A 19,455-nucleotide genomic window follows, 5' to 3' on the forward strand; every position below is an offset into this window, starting at 1 on the left:
TATTCCCCTGCCATTCACTTTGTAATGACTGTGCCAGTATAGGCACATCAATTATATATATAAGTTAGATGGGATGAAAAAGGGTGTATGTAAATAATATGGTGCAAAACACTCTTGGACTTTGCTCTTCCTTATTCTCTGATTCTCCCTGCTCCACGACTTATTTCAAAACGCCAGAAATGTGCTTTAATGATGGAAAGTTAAACCTTAAGACTGACAATAGAATTATTACACTAGCAAAAAACAATACTGCTATTCCACAAGTTTTGTGATATTTATTCCACATGGTTAAGTGAACATATTCAAATCTTCTCTGTGTATCACACCAGAAAGAACAATTTTTTTCTTCTGAAACTGTCACGGTTTAATGTCTTAAAAATTCCTTTCTGCAAACTTGGCTCTACACTTTCACATCAACACAGAGTGAAAACAAAATATGAATTACATTATTCTTTCTTACCAGACATATCTTAAGATCATAAAATCACCATGTAAACCAGTTGTCAGGAAAGACCTGATAAAGCCAGGGAGTCAGAAATACACAGAGGATTTTGCAACATGCAACACCACCCACCTCACATGTTAGTGAGGATTCTCTGTGTAACGAGAATTACTCATTCTCTTGTTAATAAGCTGTATGAATTCACTACAAAATAATTTCTTTTTTAAAAAATGGGGGAGAAAACCCCACAGATTTCTGTTTGTTGCTCAGAAAAAGGCAGAATGTTCTTCAAAATGTTCTGTTTAAAATGTTGATATTTGTAAGATTCTGTGCATTTGTTATGAATGTGATATCTTATTTTTATGTATATCCTGTTTCTTTAATCAGTTTCTATCTATTAGCTTGTGAATGCAGGCATCAATTTCAAATCTGTTGCTTAGTTTGTGTGTGGATCAGCACTCACACTAATAGGTTGATACAAGCAAATATATGACAATACATGAGAATTGCATATTCAGCATTTGTATGCTGCATACATGAAGTATAGCATATATATTTATTATCATAGCATATATTATTTTATCTTTCAGGTTGATTTATCTCCAAAACAACAGCAAAATAAAATTAATAAGATTTCTTATTATCTAGATCCATCCAGGCTCAATCCTGCAAACATTGTTTTCATGGCATTTAACTTAATTCTCATATAATTTAATCACAATGTGAACTCAGAAGTACTTGACAAAGAAGTGAAATTAAGTACAGGTATACATAAGTTTGAAGACTGCAATACTGTGTGTTGGCAGGGTCAAGCATGGTACTTTCACTTTGTAGATCTGTGAGTATATGCCAGTGATTATGTCACAAAAGCACATAGATTTTCCAGTCTGAGCACTATTAAAAACAACAAAACCCCCCATCATTGTTGATATATGATAGTTAATGAGCTCCATTCTAAAAGAACAAACAGAAGAGTATCAAAATAAAAAGCAATCAATCTTCTAGACCTCCAGCAAATGCAATTACTTTTAAACACGTGGCATCATCTAGATTCTTGTTCATATCTCATTGGTACACATACATAAGTTTAAATCAAACTAGAAAGTTAGTTTCCAAAATAATTAACCTAAATCATGGTTCATTGTCTGGGATAAAGATATCTGTATTCTCTAAGGCAAATATTAAGGATCTCTGGGAACACTGGAACTATTTTGTAGTACTTCAGCATTGAAATATAACTTAAGCACTGATGTAAGTATTTGTACCTAGTCACTTATTTTTACACGTGGTTTAAGCTAAGTAGACATATTTTCAATGCATCAGCTTTAGAAAAGAATGAGTTCTACAGCTGATGCATTGGTATCTTCTCTGTCAAGCAGATGTCATTCCATAAGCCTATCCTAATCCTCTAGTCAGACAAGGAATTGATTTTTCTTTTTTAAAGCAGCCGTAGACATTGTAGCTTAAGGGTAAAAGTGTCAGAAGTATGTTATCTTCAATATATGTTTCTCAAGTGTTTCAGAACAGGTATGAAATATGTTATGTTACAATTCCTCAAAAGTAAGGATGTACATGAAGAATGTTTCCTAAAATAACATACTATGAAACATCCTAAAATACACTCTCAGCTGGTGAAAACTTTCTTAACTTATATATTTTAAAAGGACTAATGTCTGCCTTGCTCAGGAAAAAAAGTATAATAGTAAGTCACAGAATGGTATATTAGTTTGTTCTTGGTATTGTCCTTGAATGTGTCTTCAATAACTTGTGAACATCTGAGATGTTACCATAAACACATCACAAAATGGCTCCAAATTCTTAGTCAGTGTGTTTTTCTTCTTTTTCTTAACATAACTTTCTGATAAGTTTATAGAAAAGAAGTCAGAGTCATTTCCAATAGAAGTAAGGGTAAGTGGAAGAAAGATTGCTATGGTGATTCATCTCAACATTTTGTGGAAGCAACATACCTAACTAATGCTAAGACAGTAGGTTGGTCACTGGGAAGTTTTGAAATGTGAGGATTAGTCTGAAAAAAACAGTCCATTTCAGAAATGCAACCAGAAGCACTGAACATTAAACACTGATAAAATTATGGTTAGGAGTTACCCATATGAGATTTTGTCAAAGGCCTGTATATTCTTTTATCAGTCAGTAGAGCTCTATATCAGCTATGAAATAATTCCTTCAGCAATAACTCAGAGCACAGAAGAGTACATCCAGTGACAGCAAACATGAGTGAAAATAGTGCATATTAAGTTGTTCTAGGTTGATGCTCAATAGCCATATTCTTAGTAAACAGGCAATTTGCATGAGGTCATTTTCTTTATTACTTGGCTTAGTCCCTGAAGTGCCACTAACTAGCAAGTAGTATTTAAAGCAATCTGATCTAAAGCTGTACTTTTCTCCTGCAGATGTTTTTAGAACATTTCAGTGAAGTGGAGGAAATCTACTGTGGTCATAGTTTTTAGCTTGGGAAAAGGAGATGGAGCAGAAAGCAATTTGTTTAACCAGAAACGGAATGTATTTATACTAATACATGTTTCTTGAATAAAAATTGATGTCTCTGGTCTTGTTGCCAGACAAAAAGCCAATTTTTTTTTTCAAATTTCTTACTCTACTCCTGCCTCCCTCTGCTATGCAGTATATTCAGATTTTAGTACAAGCATTGTGCTCATCCCCTCTGTACGCCTCAGCAAAACCAGTTCTTGCAGAGAGGAATGCCTCCTCCATTTTCTGTCAGCAAGGTGAAGAAATGAGGTATGAAGATAGCCCCTACTTCTACTCAGTTTGTCAAGATTTAAATGACTACACAAATGAAGATGTCAGAAACACAGTCCTGATTTATTATCTTCTTTTTGAGAAAATGAAGAAAGTCTCCTGAAAATAATTTGTTTAAAGGGCTTTTTCTGCTGTAATTCTGCATTTTCATGGATATTTGCTAAGGGAGACATTAAAAGCTATGGTTTTCAAACGACCTGGAGGTACCAGAAAATTGTATCTTGTATTTTTTTCACTATGAAAAGAAATTACATTTTACTTCTGATTTGCAGTTGAGTGAAGTGACTAGATTCTTTACATCTAATAAGCATGAAGGAAAAAATGCAACTGCAATTTGCTCAATATCTGAGAAAATCATGCTACATGTGGCTGTGCCAAGGTGATACTGTAATGCATCCAATATCATCATTATTACTGATAAAAATAAAATGTAAGCTTATGCACACTGAGGCATCTTCCACAGTTTTCACTCGACACAGACAGAGGAGATGGGCACTTTAGAATCAAAAAGATGTTCCAGATACCAACAGGAGAATGGAGGAAGGTGTTTAACATTAATGAATGAAGAGAAAAAATTGTAAAAAAAAAAGGTACAAAAATAGGCTGTGTTCACTGGGAGCAGAGGTTTAGATAAGGATAGAAACATGAATACACTTAAGAACTGAGAATAAGGTATTTGAACTGCATACGGAATGAAGGAAAAAAAGAAAGACATCACAGGAGAGTGTGATGGAATTGTGATGGTAAAGATAAAAAGAACGAGTAGATTCTGAGATAACTGAAGAAGGAAAAGTAAAAATATATGCAGAGAACTTAAATGTGAAGAAAATAAGGCAAAAGTGCTAAGGATTTTTTGTTGTTGTTATAATAAAAGGATGACTGACATTATCTGATAAGCAGATCTTCCATGAGGAACAATTATTTTAGAAGACAAAGTCAGGTTTAAAAAAAAAAAAAACTTGTAAAGGTTTCTTATTGTCTCATTTTTGAGAGGAAAGAAGTTACAAAATAGCTTTGATAAATAAGAGAGAATGATTTTCCTTTGAAAAACCAAAAATAACAACTTGATGAATGGTTATTACTATATCTTGTGCCATGACTAGGATAGTACATTTGCCACAGTACATTTTGTGAAACAAGTCCAAAACAATCAACCCACCAAATATACCACAGCTTGTTTAGAATATGCTGTGGAACTGACTGGAAATATGTTTGTGTCAAACCATGAAACCCATCTTTTGTGTATTAGAACATCTGAGACACTAGGCCAAAGGCCATTGAGCATCTTGTCCCTTCTGTGACAAAATATTTTCTACTAGAAGAAACACTGAATTTGAGTGATTGCAAGTGGAGAAGCTAACCACTGCTAAAGAAAGGAAGGGATGGAGCTGGGAGCTTTCTTCATAAATCTATGAGAAAAGAGTGACACAAACTGCTTTAAAACATTATTTTCCTTAATACAGAGAACAAAGAGAACAAGAAATGGACCAAATTAAGAAGGCAGGAAATGCTTCCTGGCTTATGAATACTGACCAAATCCAAAACTTCCATGAGTGAAGTCAGGATGTTGTATTAAAGGTGGCTCTCCACTGGTTCATACACTTCTGTCTTTGTTGAAAAATTCCTTTGTAAAATGTCCCCATTGGACATACTGTCCCCAAATGCTTTAACCTGAAACCCACAGGTAGATGAACACTAACAGCCTTTGTATCAGCTTATGTACAGCTTATGTCAAGTCTGAAGGTCTGATCTCAGATCGCAAGACAGCAAGCATGGTGTGACAGACCTGACACCAGCATTCCCAAATTCTCCAAACCATAGCTCTTTGCTGTGCACTGTGTGACTTTGTGGACAGATAACCCTTCCACCTAGGTGAGCTTTTCTGTCTAGACCATGAGAACCAGTTTCTTTGGTGTGTGTATGCACACCCCTCTGCATCCTTTGCTAGCTGATGAGGCATCCAGAGCAACACTTGTGTGTCAGATGGTGCCTGCTCCCTCACCAGTGAAGGCCGTGAACATTCTGAGCATCCAGGAATGGACACAGTATAATGGGGGTGATTATACAGAAAGTCTTTTTGTACTGTAATAAATCCAATGATAGGATTAGAGAGAAACAGATTCACAGTATATCTTAGTATCATCTATTTACCTCCCTTCTCCAAAAGGATCTGGGGTGTTTTCATGCCTTCCCAAATCTTCTAGTGCTTTCCTGCTTCACCCACTCACTGCCCAGTGACACACAATCCATGGTCCATTGCTGCTCAAGTTACATTGCTCCTGATCCTCTGTATCCTTTTAGGCTTTTTTTACGTGGGTTTGCTTGTTTGCTGCTTTGCTAGGAGATGACAGGAGACAAGGAGAAGGGGAGGCAGGGCGGTTGCCATGGTTCAGAGCAGTGAAACTTGGTAAGGGCAGGGGAGACAGGGAGCAAAGCTACCTGATCAGGGCCTGCAGGAATGATACCACCGCTGTGAAAACCTTCCCCCCTACACTGAGCCACCCTGCTGTTCTGGCCCCTTCCCACCCACCTGTCAAGGACCCTCTCCCCCATGCTTAGGCTTTTGGCAGATATGCTTTATTCAGAAGTGACCGTGCCTTTTCTGCTTTCTGATGGACTGTCAAGATCCCAAGACCTACAGTCCCTGCCCCACAGGGTCCTCACAGCCAGGTCTCTTGTATCTCCAAGTAACATAATCTCTGCTCACGCAAAGCACACTCTACTTCTTATACCCTTTATCCTCCGTGCACTCCTTCCCTCTCCACTCTCCCCACCTGATGCTAGACATTCATTACCCCCAGATCCACTCTCCTTCTCCCAGCTCTCTGCCATCCCTTGCAAAAGACTTTCATATTAAGAAAGAAAGTAGCTTTAAGCAAAAGTAAAAACCCAATGGAAGTACATCTGCTTCTGAACAGATATGGGTCATTAAAACTGTTCATACAAAAGCATGACTCCTCCCTGAAAAAGCCAACATAGCCTGTAACTGGTAAGGAGATGAACAAGGGGAAGGCTGAGGGTGAGTGTACCATCATGGCTCAGAGCTTTCAAAATGATGAGCTGGAAAAGAGGTGGAAGGCCAGCATGGGGTAAGGATGAGAGAACAGACCATCATGGTGCAATTGTGGTAGATGCCTGGTACAGCCTGCCTGATCAAGAGAAGGAAGCAGATGCCTTCTTCAGACAGCCTGTATACAGGGGCAGGCACAATGTCCTGCTAGCCCAATTGAGGCATCTGCATTAGAGCTCTGTGCTCTGTAGAAGGAAGTCTCTTTTCCAGGTAAGGCTGACCTTCTTCACTGCCACGCACCCATACTGGCTGACCTGGAAGAAAGAGTCCTCCCCAAAACAACAATTCTTGCTGCTCAATGGAGTGCACTTGATTCCTGCCAGCAAAACTGCTCCCGCATGGGCTCCTCACTCCACAGGGTCCCAGGTTCTGCCAGGAACCTGAGAAACCCCAAGCTAGGAAGAAGTATCTTGTTTCTTTTGCAGGGGGGGCTTTAGCAGTAAGTAAGGTGTGTGAGGAAAAGCACCAAAAAGAGTTTGCTGTCATTTCAGAGAGAAAAGAGCTGTCCTAGTTTGCAAAATACTTATTTCCAAATTTCTAAAGGCAACTTATTAGCTTGTATGTTCTTTCTGTTCTAGTCAATGCTTTTACCTGATACTTCCATTTCTGCAATGCTCAACAGGATATCAAATCCATTTTTCTTCTCATGTTGTCCAAAAAAGGGGATTTGCATAAATTCATGAGACTAATCTTTCAGGATTTTCTATTGATTGAGAGTTGGATCAGAACTGATTTGATTTTATAGTGAACCTGAACCCCAAGAACACACTCACTGAATTATCTTTTGATGGTACTGGTGAAGTCTTTGTTCCATTTCTAAATCACTGTGATGGAATATCCGTGTTAATAGTAGTCACATGTTTCATGAACTCTTCACACTTGAAACATTCATGATGGATCATCAGTATTTTCACTTCTCAGTTCTTTTGGCTTATGGGCTTGAAGTTGCTGATACTTTTGTAATTATTGTTGTTGTTTCTGTTGTTGTTGTTAATATTATTATTATTATTATTATTAAAGCAAGCTTCTGCTACAGGAATGAAATTCTGTCATTCTGTCATCAAAAAGTCTCTGAAAGAATATCTAATGAATTTAACTGAAGACTGAGAGTATGTGAGCTATAGATGTGTCAAAGGATTAAGAGGAAGGCAACGGTGCTTGACTTCCCTGATTCATTCAGTGACAGATGTTAGACTCAAGGAGGAGGGGGATGTTTGAAATAAGCATTTATTTATTCATTCCACAGTCTCCTGCAGCAAAAAACTATGGTAGTGACAGTGTTCACCCACACTGAACAGCTTAGAAATGCCAATTTATGCTTAAAAAAAAAGCTGATTGTTCTGTTAACATGGAAACCTTTCATAGCACAATAAAGGAAAAAATCATCTACCTCCAGGGGCTTACTGGCTACACAGTATGACACATACGATAGCATATTAACACAAGTTTTATTTATTCCAACTTGAAGGTCAGGATGGCAGATATTTTTGCAGAACTGCAAGCCTAGGACTCACGCTGACCCTTTTCAGAGAGCTGATTGTGGCCCAGTATATTAGAATTCTCTATAAATAAAACCAGCATTTCTTGGCAAAGGGGTGTATTTTATCCTGAATGTAGATGTTACATCTAGATGAATGACCCTCCCACCTCTCCAGTCTCTTCCTGTAATTAAAGCTGCCACAGGAGGTGTCACTAATAAAATGACATCAGTGCAAGGTCAATTATAATTCCCTCACTTTCTTCAGTCTCTGCAGAGCCAGAGAAGGACGGTCACACGGCTTTAGCATCCAGTAGCTCCTTCCTTTTGTATATTTTGAGATATCAAAGTTCCACTTCCACTGTGCCACTGTAAACTTTTATGATCTTGGGGGAGGGGGGGGAGATAGGGGGGAGAAGGGTGCATTTGAAAGAAAGCCTTCCAACACCATTATTCCTTTTTTTCTTTTTCCCCCCTAACATTTTTAAAGAGAGGAACAAATGTTTGGCAGAGACAAAGATCTTCAAATCTTACATCTCAGCGCTTGCAGGAACCTTTCCTTTGCTGGCCAGACTTGCCTTCACCCTCCTCTGAAGACAATCCCAGGACAGTGGCCCCAGGGAGGCCATGGAGGTGCCCGTTGGCAGCCCTGGGATGAGAGGAGCTCTGGGGGGAAGCTGATGGTCACCGCTGGCTACCGCTGACCACCAGCTCAGGGAACAGTGCTGGTGGTGGCGTGGCACATGAGCTGTGAGTGCCCACCTGGCCTCCACTGTAGCTCTGAGTCATGATCAGTCAGCGATATCCAATCTGTTGTTTCCAGCAATCAGGGGAAATCTGTAATTATTGACCTGTTTAGACCATTACACTACCTATAAGCTGTGATATAGGTGATAACAACAACTAACTGTGATATTCTCCTTTGCTCTCCCTTCCCATCTCTTTGTCTTTGTCTTCCTTCACCAGCCATGAAAGTGTAGTGGTGTGCCAGTGGGGGTCTGCCTAATCGGGCAGGATTGTCCCAAAAGGATGATCTGCTGGGGCAATGTGAATGTGTTCCCAAAGCAACAGCTTTCTGTTTATATTTAACATTTTAAAATCCTTTTTTTTTCCTGGGATCATCAAAATCAGGCACTTGATGCCTATCTATAGGAAAGTGCCCATCTTTAAATATGTCATTATGAGTGAGATTTCTTACAGAAGATCACTATTTTTAAATCCAGACAGCATCTCTTTGTATACCTGATTATTTCTTTCCATTATTCTTGGAGGGCACATACAATGGCTGTCTCCCATTAGCTATGTAGCTTATTCTTCAACAAAATTCTGTCATTTGCACTGTATTTTTATGTATTCATTATTCCACCATTTGCTCTATGGCTTTATATATTCATTAAAGGTCTGGAAAACACACTATCAAAATGTCAAGCACCTTGCGGCTCTGATTCACGTCTGCTCAGCATTCAGGAGTTAGCTCTAACAAACCTTCTGTGAACTTTTAATTGCAGCTGGTACAAACTTTGTGCTCTCCCTGCGTGTCTACAAACATCTTTTGATACAGTTCTGTGATGCATTTGAAAGCTGAATCTTTTCTTTCTATAGCAAATCAACACTGTTCTTTGCATTTCCCTGACTGTCTGAAAGTGCTGTCAGTGCCCTGGAGGATCAATTAAAAACTATTTCATTTGTGTGACTAAAGAAAGATAATCTGAGCTGTTCTCCAATGGGGGGGGGGGGGGGGGGGGGAAGCAAAACAAACAAAAAAAACCCCTAATTTATATCAGTCCTCCTTTCTGCATAAACCAGAAGTAGGAACTAGGAGAGTTTTATTTTCAATTTCATCCTTCAGTAAGCCCACATGCAGTCAATGCGGTGTGACAGCACCGCCACGAATGGTCCACCCCATAGCTCACCAGTCTACACAATGCCGCAGAGTTGTTTTGCAATAGGCTTAACCCTGGACCATGTCTGACCTCAATACACAAGCAACAGAGCGTCCCTCTGTGTGTGTGTAACTAAGTGACATATCAGCATTGGTGTATGTGTGCAAAATCCAATGTCTCTCATGCCTTAGCATGGCTTTTTCTTTTCAACCTCAGTGTATCCCATCGGCTACATCCATCTTTTGTGAGGAAAAAATATCTGATTTGGACTTGGTTGGCATGTTCTTTGCTGTTCAGCTCTGGTTTCCATCCAGATGTCCTTGCTACAGCATCACTGCATAGCAGAAACTCAAAATGTGTCTTTGTCCAGGTAGGTAGCTATGTCACTGCACCCTCAAACTCCATCTTTGAACATCCCATTGCTCTCAGACCTCTTATATACAAAGTATTCATGTTAGTGATGGGCTTCGTACATCCCCAAGCATTTAACTCAATCTAGCCATGACTGAAGGAGCTCTGTGACTGCAATACACTTGCAGACATGACTCCTCAGAGCTTTAACACACAATCTTTAATGTTTCATCTGTGGAGACTTAACAGGTTAGTGGATCCAGATGTCTTTCCATCTTTCTGCTGCTGCTTAGCCACTGCATATCACAGGCTGACATGTTATCTTAAATCACCAACAAGTTCATTTTATGTTGATACACCAGTCTATGACGTATGGCAGCTAAGAGAGGACCTTCCTCCCTTTTGCTTCGAGGAGAAACAGAGCAGAAAGCTAGGGGACAGGAAGGGTAACACTTTGAACTGACACAGCATGAAGCCATGAAGGTGGTGACTCGGTCTTCAGTTTCAAACTTTATTTAGTGGGCTTGTTAGTAGGGTTACAGTCTGTCAACTTATACTGCCTCAAATCCTGCTTCTTCCTTCTTCACATTCCTCTGCTTTACAATCTATATTTCTGTTCTTTACTTTCATCATTAAAAAAATATTCTGCAATGTATCTAAAATCCTCCTTAGCATTTTTCCATTTGAGTTTCAGTGCTGTCTGTGACCTGAGTGGGCTTTTGAGCACATGCTCAGACATGTCTATGATTTCACAATGAAAGCTAACCTTTGGTGGTTCAGCATTTGCAAACGTGTTCAAGCCTATTTCAGACTGAATTTACTGCAGGGATAACGTGTAAAATTTGTCCTCAGTGAAATTAACTGGAGGCTTGGCCATTGATTTCAGTGAACCAGAGTTTCACCCTTAACTTCTACATATAATTTCACTCAGAAATAAAAAGAAATCATTTATTAATGTGGTCTTTCTTCGCCCTTTTCTATGGTCACTAAGTCTGTTTCCTAAATCAGTTTCATCCAGCTACCTAACACATAGATAATTTTCTCTAAGGGTTGGATAACTGATCCTTTTTATTGATGATCAAAGTCTTAATGACTCAGTTCTGATACTGCTTTCTGACTAATAGTAGGTGTACTACTGCCCTTGAAAGAACTGGCTACACAAAGTAAGATCCTGTACATAAAATGTTAGGTTTTATGACTGTAGCATGGTGATTTTTGAACAACATAACTGATCAACAACGTCTTAAGGAATGAACAAGACATCTGCAGGCATGTCTATTTACTAGAAATTAGGACACCACAGAGACTCATGAGACACACATGGAACCTGCAATAGAGCATAAACATCCCTGAGTTAAGCAGCCACTCAGAAAGTATAAATGAAGGGTTTAATTATCCTCTGCTGTGAGCAAGCAGATTATTAGAAAATAGCTGCTCAAGAACTCTATCCTAGGCAAAAGGGAGTAGCTGGTTCCCCAGAAGAGAAGTCTGTGGTACACGTTGAGGAAAGCTTTGGAAACAGAGACTGTCAGTCATGGAAAGTAGAAAACAAACCATGGAAAGCAAAGCTTCTTCAGACTTAATACACGGTTTCCACACTGAAATCTGTAGCAGATAGTGCAGTAGAGGACATTGCTATCTTTGAGAAAAGAAGTGGCCTCCATGTAGAGAAGAAGCTCAGAGCTATATATATACAACTGCTTATCATGTATATTGATACTATAAATTCCTGAGTTACAACTAATTAGCTGAGATTACAGCAGGCGAGATGCCTACTCTGTCAGAAGTGGCTTGCGTGAATCCTAGCTGTGTCATGGTCAAGACTCTTGTGTTAAACTGACAAACTAAAACCAGCTCTCCTGTTGAGGAGTTGTTATCTTTCAGCACAATAGCATTCCCTTTCTCATCCACCTCCATGATTTGTAGAATGGTTTAAAATACTGATATCCTGAAGCATTTGCATGCTGGTTGAAAGGAAATGAGGACCACAAGAAAGGAAGATGTACAAGGAGCTCCTCTCATGGAGGAACAGTAATGAAGCACATACAGCTCTCCCAGTGGGAATTAAAATAGAGCATCTTGTGTCCATTGAATCAGGAGGAGAGATGAGAAAACAACCCAAAACTTGCGTTTGTGAAGCTAATATCTGCCTCTGCTTTGAGAAGCTATGAAGAGTGACGTCTAATAAATAATTTACTGGAAAATAACACATAGAACTTCTCCTGTATTGGAAAATATTCTTCAAAAAGGTAAGTCATTTTCCACTTCACAACAGTAGTGAGTCAGCCACCCTGTTGTTGTTGTTTCTCAAATACAGTGGGGATATAAAGACTGAATGTCTAATTGCATAGTTTCTTTTCCTATGAATCTACTTTTCTTTTTGTTAGTATGCAAGCAGAAATTAAAATGTAAATCTAAGGATCATCAGAGCTATTTAAAATAAAAACCTCTCTGCAGTCAAGACTGCTATTTTGAAAAGGTCTTCTCACATGTAAAGCATTTGGTGTGAAATCCAAGCCTTGGCAAGTCTCCTATTGGTCTCATTTATTTCAGACACATATACTAAGCAGAAAAACACTTTTCAGTGAGGAAATTAACTAGAAACGTAACTTTATGAATAAAAACCTTAAATATTCTTCCTACAATATTTTCCTTTTGTATTTCAGGTTTTAGACTGAAAACTACTTTTTATTTCTCCAAAGAGTTGTATTTATTTCATGTGGCAGTTTCTTCAAAGCTAGCTTCTGATATTGGAAAGATTCTTCCTGCAGACGTTTTAAATTCTAACCTGATTAACTTGGTCCTTTTGATTTCTCTTTTGATTGCCTACAGGTACATGACCCATTCCAATTAACTACTACAGATGATAAAAATAATCATCTTATTAGCTAGCAGTCACAGCTACCATGGTACCCTCATTTGGTACACTACAAGAAAGTCATGCAGAAATAAGAAACTTTAAAGAAGTTTTAAACATACACAAATTATTGGAAATATGAGATTAACTCCCAGCTCTACAAAATCTCTTTTGTAGCTAAATTTTATAATGCTTGATCACCATGATCTCTTAGAGAAGAAAACAGAATATGGAAAGGAGATTTTCTACTCTATTTCGTAGTTATCCACAAAAAAGCCTAGAATAAAGAAACCTACGGCTAAAAGTAGATACAGTCAGCCAAGTGAGAATGCTTTTGAACAATCATGTGCCATATAAGTGTACTGAAGGGTGCCTGTGTTATGTCTGCTATTATTAGAAAAAAATTAAAAGGCCAAGCACTCATTTGTATGTGATAAATTCCTACAAAACACTTTTTAATTCAAAAGTAAATTTGTCAGACATTAAATTATAGTTCTTTACATATTTCCATTTAATTTAGTGAATGGTTTGGAAAAGGAGGTAGGTATATCCTCCTCGTCAGACAGGAGGGAAAACTACAAGGTCTATGTCAGGCAGCATATTGCCCTCTCAGACAGTGAAGATTGCTCTATTTCCGGATCAGCTAAAAAAAAGAATTGGACTATGGAAAATTTTGGAAATGTCATAGCCTTTTTGTTGTTGTTGTTATCTTCAGAATGAGTCAGTTCTGAAGGTTTTTCAATTACAAATTGAAAATGTGGGAGAAAAGGTGAAAAAAGGTTTAAAAGGTGTCAAGCACTTTGGAAACTAAGAGAAAGAATTTTAGTTTGACTACACAACATTTTAAAAAGCCATTGCTACCAACTAGAAATATCAACTATTCTCAAAGCATTTTGTTCAACAGGAAAAAAAAAAAAAAAAAAAAAAAAAAGGATGGGTTAGAAAGCCAGGGTAATGCCCTGGAACTGGGAGATAGTGTCTGTCAAAGACCCCTCTCAGTGCTGCTGGAGAATTGCTGCCTGTTCACTGGAAGCAGATGCCTGTCTAAAAATACAGAGAGTCATAAAGGAGATGCTTTTCAAAGTTCTTAAACTATTCACTTTTTCCCCCTCTATATATAAGTCGAAACTGCCTCCTCTTGTTTGACTTACGGGCAGTATAAGTCTATGTATTAAGCAAACTATCAGTTCTGCTTTAATTGTATTTCCTTTCTAATCACGATACATATCAAGATGACAAGAAGCATTCCCCAAAAAAAGCAGGGACCAAATCCATTATTCTCTGAGGAAAACTGCTTGACATTTGTTGCATTTAAACTCCATTCTTAAATGTAGTCAATGAATGTGGTGAGAAGTGGTGGCCCTTGGTCAAAGCAAGATGTCACAGAAACATTGGTTGTAAAAGATGGTGCAGGGATGCTCAATATCTCACACAATGTGTCCTGAATTGCTGACCACCACATTTTGCACTGGTGAAAAATGGTGAACTATTTTCCTTTTTTCTTTCCTCTTAATCTTTGATAGCACAGAACACGGTCACCTAAGGGTGTTCCCTTTTTGCCCAGGCTAAGGTCAAGACTGTTTTTCACTTTTCACAGATCTTCTGGAGGAACCTGTAATGAAATAAATCAGAATTTAGATGTATATGTGTAGGTTTGGGACTGCAGTTGCTGCAGCCTTACTTCACGCCAACAGTGCAACACTTACAATTATTTAATTTTTAGCAGTTTTCTGAAAAGTTTAATCTTCTTAAGCCATACAAACACAACTGGAGTCTGTGGCAGATGTGTTTTGTGACTAAGTAGAGGTTTAGAGCACTGAATTCTGACTTGAGTGCAGTTCTGTGACTAAGGGCTGAAAGTGATTACACTGGTGTAATTTTGAAAATGGTATATGAGAACATTCACATCTCTTGGCCAAGAACACGTGCTATGACTGCTGGACCACCTTAAATAAATACCTCTCTTGCTTGACAGGCTTAAAATCTCAACTGATTGCTGTGAACTTTAAGAAGAAATATCAGAGATTTAGATGCTTTACCTATCTAATTACATTGAAGTACTGCTGATGCTTGTCTTCTGTTCAGCTGTCTCCTGTTGATGACCATCTTAAACCCCTTTCATTGGCATTCCTGAAAAATACACTTGTATTTAGCAAGCTCTTCATATCAAAATTGAATGCATTTATTTCTAAGGAAAAAAGAATGGTATTAAAATAGTCCATTGTTCTGACTAGGTTTTATAACATACGAAATATTTATCACATTAAGCATTGTCAGTAGTAATTATTTTGTTTCGGTAATAAAAGCATTTTCCTGCCTTTTTCTGCATTAACATTCATTCCTCAGTCTCAGCACTATCAAACCATCAAGTCTGTATGCAGGATATACTTATATAGCATTTATTATGGCAGTATTATAGAATTTCTCTCTTTAATAAACCCATACAAACCTTATTGCAGAAAAAGAGCTATTTAGATGGATGTTTTTACAGCCATTTCGTTGTTCATTGTACCTTCTTAGTAAACATGTGCTTTATTTGGATTTTTACCAGGGTTTGAAAGCATCATGCCAAAGAAAAATGGGTATTTTTCTGTTGTTTTATATGCACAGTCCCAGTCATAGTCCTTGCTTTTGTTTTGGTTGATGTTTCAAGCTGCACTGGGTCAAGCTCCAGTGGCAGATGATATTTTATTATTTAATGTAGGTAGGTGCAGTAAGAAAAATCTATGGCACAATATCACTTGAATTATCTGTAAAGATACTTCAGATCTCTCTGAAGACATAGTGGAACTAATGAGCTACTGATATTCATTGTTTCTCTAAGACATGTGTTTAAAGCCATATCTATCTCATGGATCAATACCTTAGAGTTACAAGAAAAAGGAGGAAAGTATTTTAATGATGAGACCAAAAATCAATTGCTTTTCTGTCAGGCTTGATCTATATCAAGAAGGTCGATTGAGATGTTCCAAAATGTTGACAGATTATCTTTGAACAGAGATCAAAGCCAAAATAAAACACTGTCGTGGTTTAATCCCAGCCGGCAACTGAGCACTACACAGCCATTTGCTCACTCCCCCCTCAGTGGGACAGGGGGAGAAAATCAGAAGGCTAAAAGTGAGCAAACTCATGTGTTGAGATAAAGACAGTTTAATAGGTAAAGCAAAAGCTGTGCATTCAAGCAAAGCAAAACCATGAATTCACTACTTCCCATCAGCACACAGGTGTTCAGCCATCTCCAGGAAAGCAGGGCTACCATCATGTGTAACAGTTACTTGGGAAGACAAAACGCCATTGCTCCAAACATCCTCCCCCCTTCCTTCTTCTTCCCCCAGCTTTATATGCTGAGCATGATGTCATATAGAATGGAATATCCCTTCAGTCAGCTGGGGTCAGCCGTCCCAGCTGTGTCCCCTCCCAACCCCTTGTGCACCCCCAGCTACTCGCTAGTGGGGTGAGAAGCAGAAAGGGCCTTGGCTCTGTGTAAGCACTGCTCAGCAGTAACGAAAACAGAAAGGGCCTTGGCTCTGTGTAAGCACTGCTCAGCAGTAACGAAAACATCTCTGTGTTATCAACACTGTTTCCAGCACAAATCCAATGTGCAGCCCCATACTAGCTGCTATGAAGAAAATTAACTCTGTCCCAGCCACAAGCAACAAAAACACTAAAGTAACTAGAGTTTGAAATGGGAAGAGGACAAAGTTGTTACTGATTGCCATGTTAAAAACCTTTATTTTTAGCTTTGGTTATGTTTGAGCTTTCATTCATAGATGTACTTTTTAGTGATTGCTCAGCTGGACTCATTTAGCTATGTTCTTCAGTAAATAAAAATGGTTCTATCTCCGTAGTATCAAAAGAAAAAAACCAAATCCTAAATTAGTTGTAGAATTTAGTTTGGATTTGCAGTGATATAGGAGGAAATGAGATTCAGTTTGTAGCTTATGGTACCTAGTGAAGGAATCTTTAAGTGGACTTTCAGACCTACATTGAGCAAGGTGCATAGGCTGCCATTGCACTGGGGAGATCTACATTATTCTGAGAGTTTAGATGATAGTGTGTAAGCATAATATTTAGATGTCTTAATCTTTAACCTAAATTCTAGCCATGTTGTTTTACTTAGATCATTAATCTTGAAGCTGAAAAGTGATTGTTTGAGAAAATTATGAGAACAGCCCCTGGTTCATTTAAGGAGGGGTAAAGAAAATGTTGCATGAAATTCTTGTGTTGATCTTTGTGAACCTCAATTTAATAATTTTTGGCTGTCATGAGATTTGCCTACTTCATTTTTTTCTGTGACAAAAGAAAAGAGAAAAATAATTGACAAAAGGCTTGAGTATTGATGGAAAGACTGGCTTTCAGGCTATATGTCAGGCTTTCAGACTGCAGCTGATGGAAAGAGTATAGACATTAGTATCCATTTATACTAATGAGCTGAATATATTTGGGACCATTCTCCATACGACTAAACTCTCTTACCTTCTAAACAGCTCATCCTTGTAACTGCCTCATGAGAATAGTATTCAGCCCATGCTAACCCCTGAATAGCACCCAGGAGGTGTTTGGAGCAGTGTTAGCTGACTTGGGCCAAATCACCACAGGACACATTCTAACAATTTAGCTTTATAAACTGGTCATTTCAGGGCCTGGGAACATCCCTTTGTACTCTTTGGTTTATTACTATAAATACAGCTTACATGTTTCTCTAGCAACGTATTTATAGCAGTGTATAAAATCATGAGTGCTCCTATGCTATGATAGAAGATATGTATTTGGATGCAACAAAACAAGCACACCAAAAAATCTTTCAGATACTCTTTAAAGAAAAAGAGCAAGACCGAGACCCAATCTAGATGTACAAGATTAAATATTGTAGAAGAATGCTTTAGTTGAGGATCAAAGCTACAGAGATACCAGTACTGTCAAGAGAGTAGCAGGAAAGGGAGGGATCAGAGGTTTAAAGGAAAGGTCTTGGAAAATATCCAATGTCCAGTTATAGCAGTGCTATCCCAACTTCACTGAAGTAACCCAGTATTCTCCATAGTCCTAAAGTGATTAGAAATAGAAGAGAATATGCCTAAAATGTGGGTAACTTTGAACTGAATTTTCCTTTTAAAATATCCAGTAATTTCAGGAATTTAATTTATAACATGTTTCACACTGGTTATTTTTCTACCCTTATATGTCTCCTCACTTGATTGGTTTTGGATTTTTTTTTTTTAAGTCTGTGTTGGTTTTGCGTGGCAAGGTTTTGGTAGTGGGGGGGCTACAGGGGTGGCTTCTGTGAGAAGCTGCTAGAAGCTTCCCCTGTGTCTGACAGAGCCAATACCAGCCGGCTTCAAGATGGACCCACCGCTGGCCAAGGCCAAGCCAATCAGCGCCTCTGTGATAACATATTTAAGAAAGAGAAAAACAGTTAGAGAGCGCTTTTGCAGCCAGAGAGAGGAGGGAGAAGATGTAAGAAACTCTGCAGACACCAAGGTCAGTGCAGAAGGAGGGGCAGGAGGTGCTCCAGGCGCCGGAGCAGAGATCCCCCTGCAGCCCGTGGTGAAGACCATGGTGAAGCAGGTTGTCCCCCTGCAGCCCATGGAGGGAGGATGAGGAGGTGTAGCGATTCCACCTGCAGCCCGTGGAGGACCCCACGCCGGAGCAGGTGGAGACACCTGAAGGAGGCTGTGGCCCCGTGGGAAGCCCGCGCTGGAGCAAGCTCCTGGCAGGACCTGTGGATCCGTGGAGAGAGGAGCCCACCCCAGAGCAGGTTTGCTGGCAGGACTTGTGACCCCATGGGGGACCCACGCTGGAGCAGTTTGCTCCTGAAGGTCTGCACCCCGTGGAGGAGACTCACGTTGGAGAAGGCCGTGAAGGACTGTCTCCCGTGAGAGGGACCCCACGCTGGAGCGGGGGAACAATGAGTCCTCCCCCTGAGGATGAAGAAGCGGCAGAAACACCGCGTGAGGAACTGACCATAACCCCCACTCCCCGTCCCCCTGTGCCGCTGAGGGGGGAGGAGGTTGAAGCTGGGAGTGAAGTTGAGCCCGGGAAGATGGGAGGGGTGGGGGGAGGTGTTTTTAAGATTTGGTTTTATTTCTCATTCCTCTACTCTGTTTTGCTTAGTAATAAATAAGATGAATTCCCTCTCTAAGTTCGGTCTGTTTTGCTCGTGATGATAATTAGAGAATGATCTCTTCCTGTCCTTATCTCGACCTGTAAGTTTTTTTTTCATTGTACCTTTTCTCCCCTGTCTAATGAAAGAGGGGAGTGATAGAGCGGCTCTGGTGGGCACCTGGCCCTCAGCCAGGGTCAACCCACCACAAAGTCTTTTAATATTTTATTTCCCCAGTTGTACTTAGGTGGAAGGACAACATACTTACCAATGTCTATTTCTGTTCTCCTGAACTAAAGTAATTAAAACTTGCTGCACTTTCAGTTTGTGTGTGTTGAGTAGACATCTGTCAACATTATCTACCTGGATTTTCTTTTCCTCTCCTGCATGTTTTAAGTGTATTTATTTTTCTATTTGGAAATTTGAGCAAGGTCTGAATGCTAAGGGGAGAGAATATGTCTGTCACAGAATCAGGACAACAGAATGGTTGAGGTTGC

The 19,455-nt window shown here is 39.2% G+C and overlaps 1 long non-coding RNA gene across 1 annotated transcript in view; it reads left to right on the forward strand.

The window, feature by feature from the left end:
* LOC142601021 (uncharacterized) overlaps nt 1-18,529 on the forward strand; it is a 118,701-nt gene extending 100,172 nt beyond the window's left edge. Inside the window, exons 2-3 of the long non-coding RNA XR_012834572.1 lie at nt 18,272-18,414; nt 18,461-18,529. This is a non-coding gene — a long non-coding RNA (uncharacterized LOC142601021). The remainder of the gene's footprint in view (nt 1-18,271; nt 18,415-18,460) is intronic.
* The last annotated feature ends 926 nt before the right edge of the window (nt 18,530-19,455 follow it).

Source organism: Balearica regulorum, chromosome 1 (genome assembly GCF_011004875.1).
Source record: "Balearica regulorum gibbericeps isolate bBalReg1 chromosome 1, bBalReg1.pri, whole genome shotgun sequence".
Lineage (NCBI taxonomy): Eukaryota > Metazoa > Chordata > Aves > Gruiformes > Gruidae > Balearica > Balearica regulorum.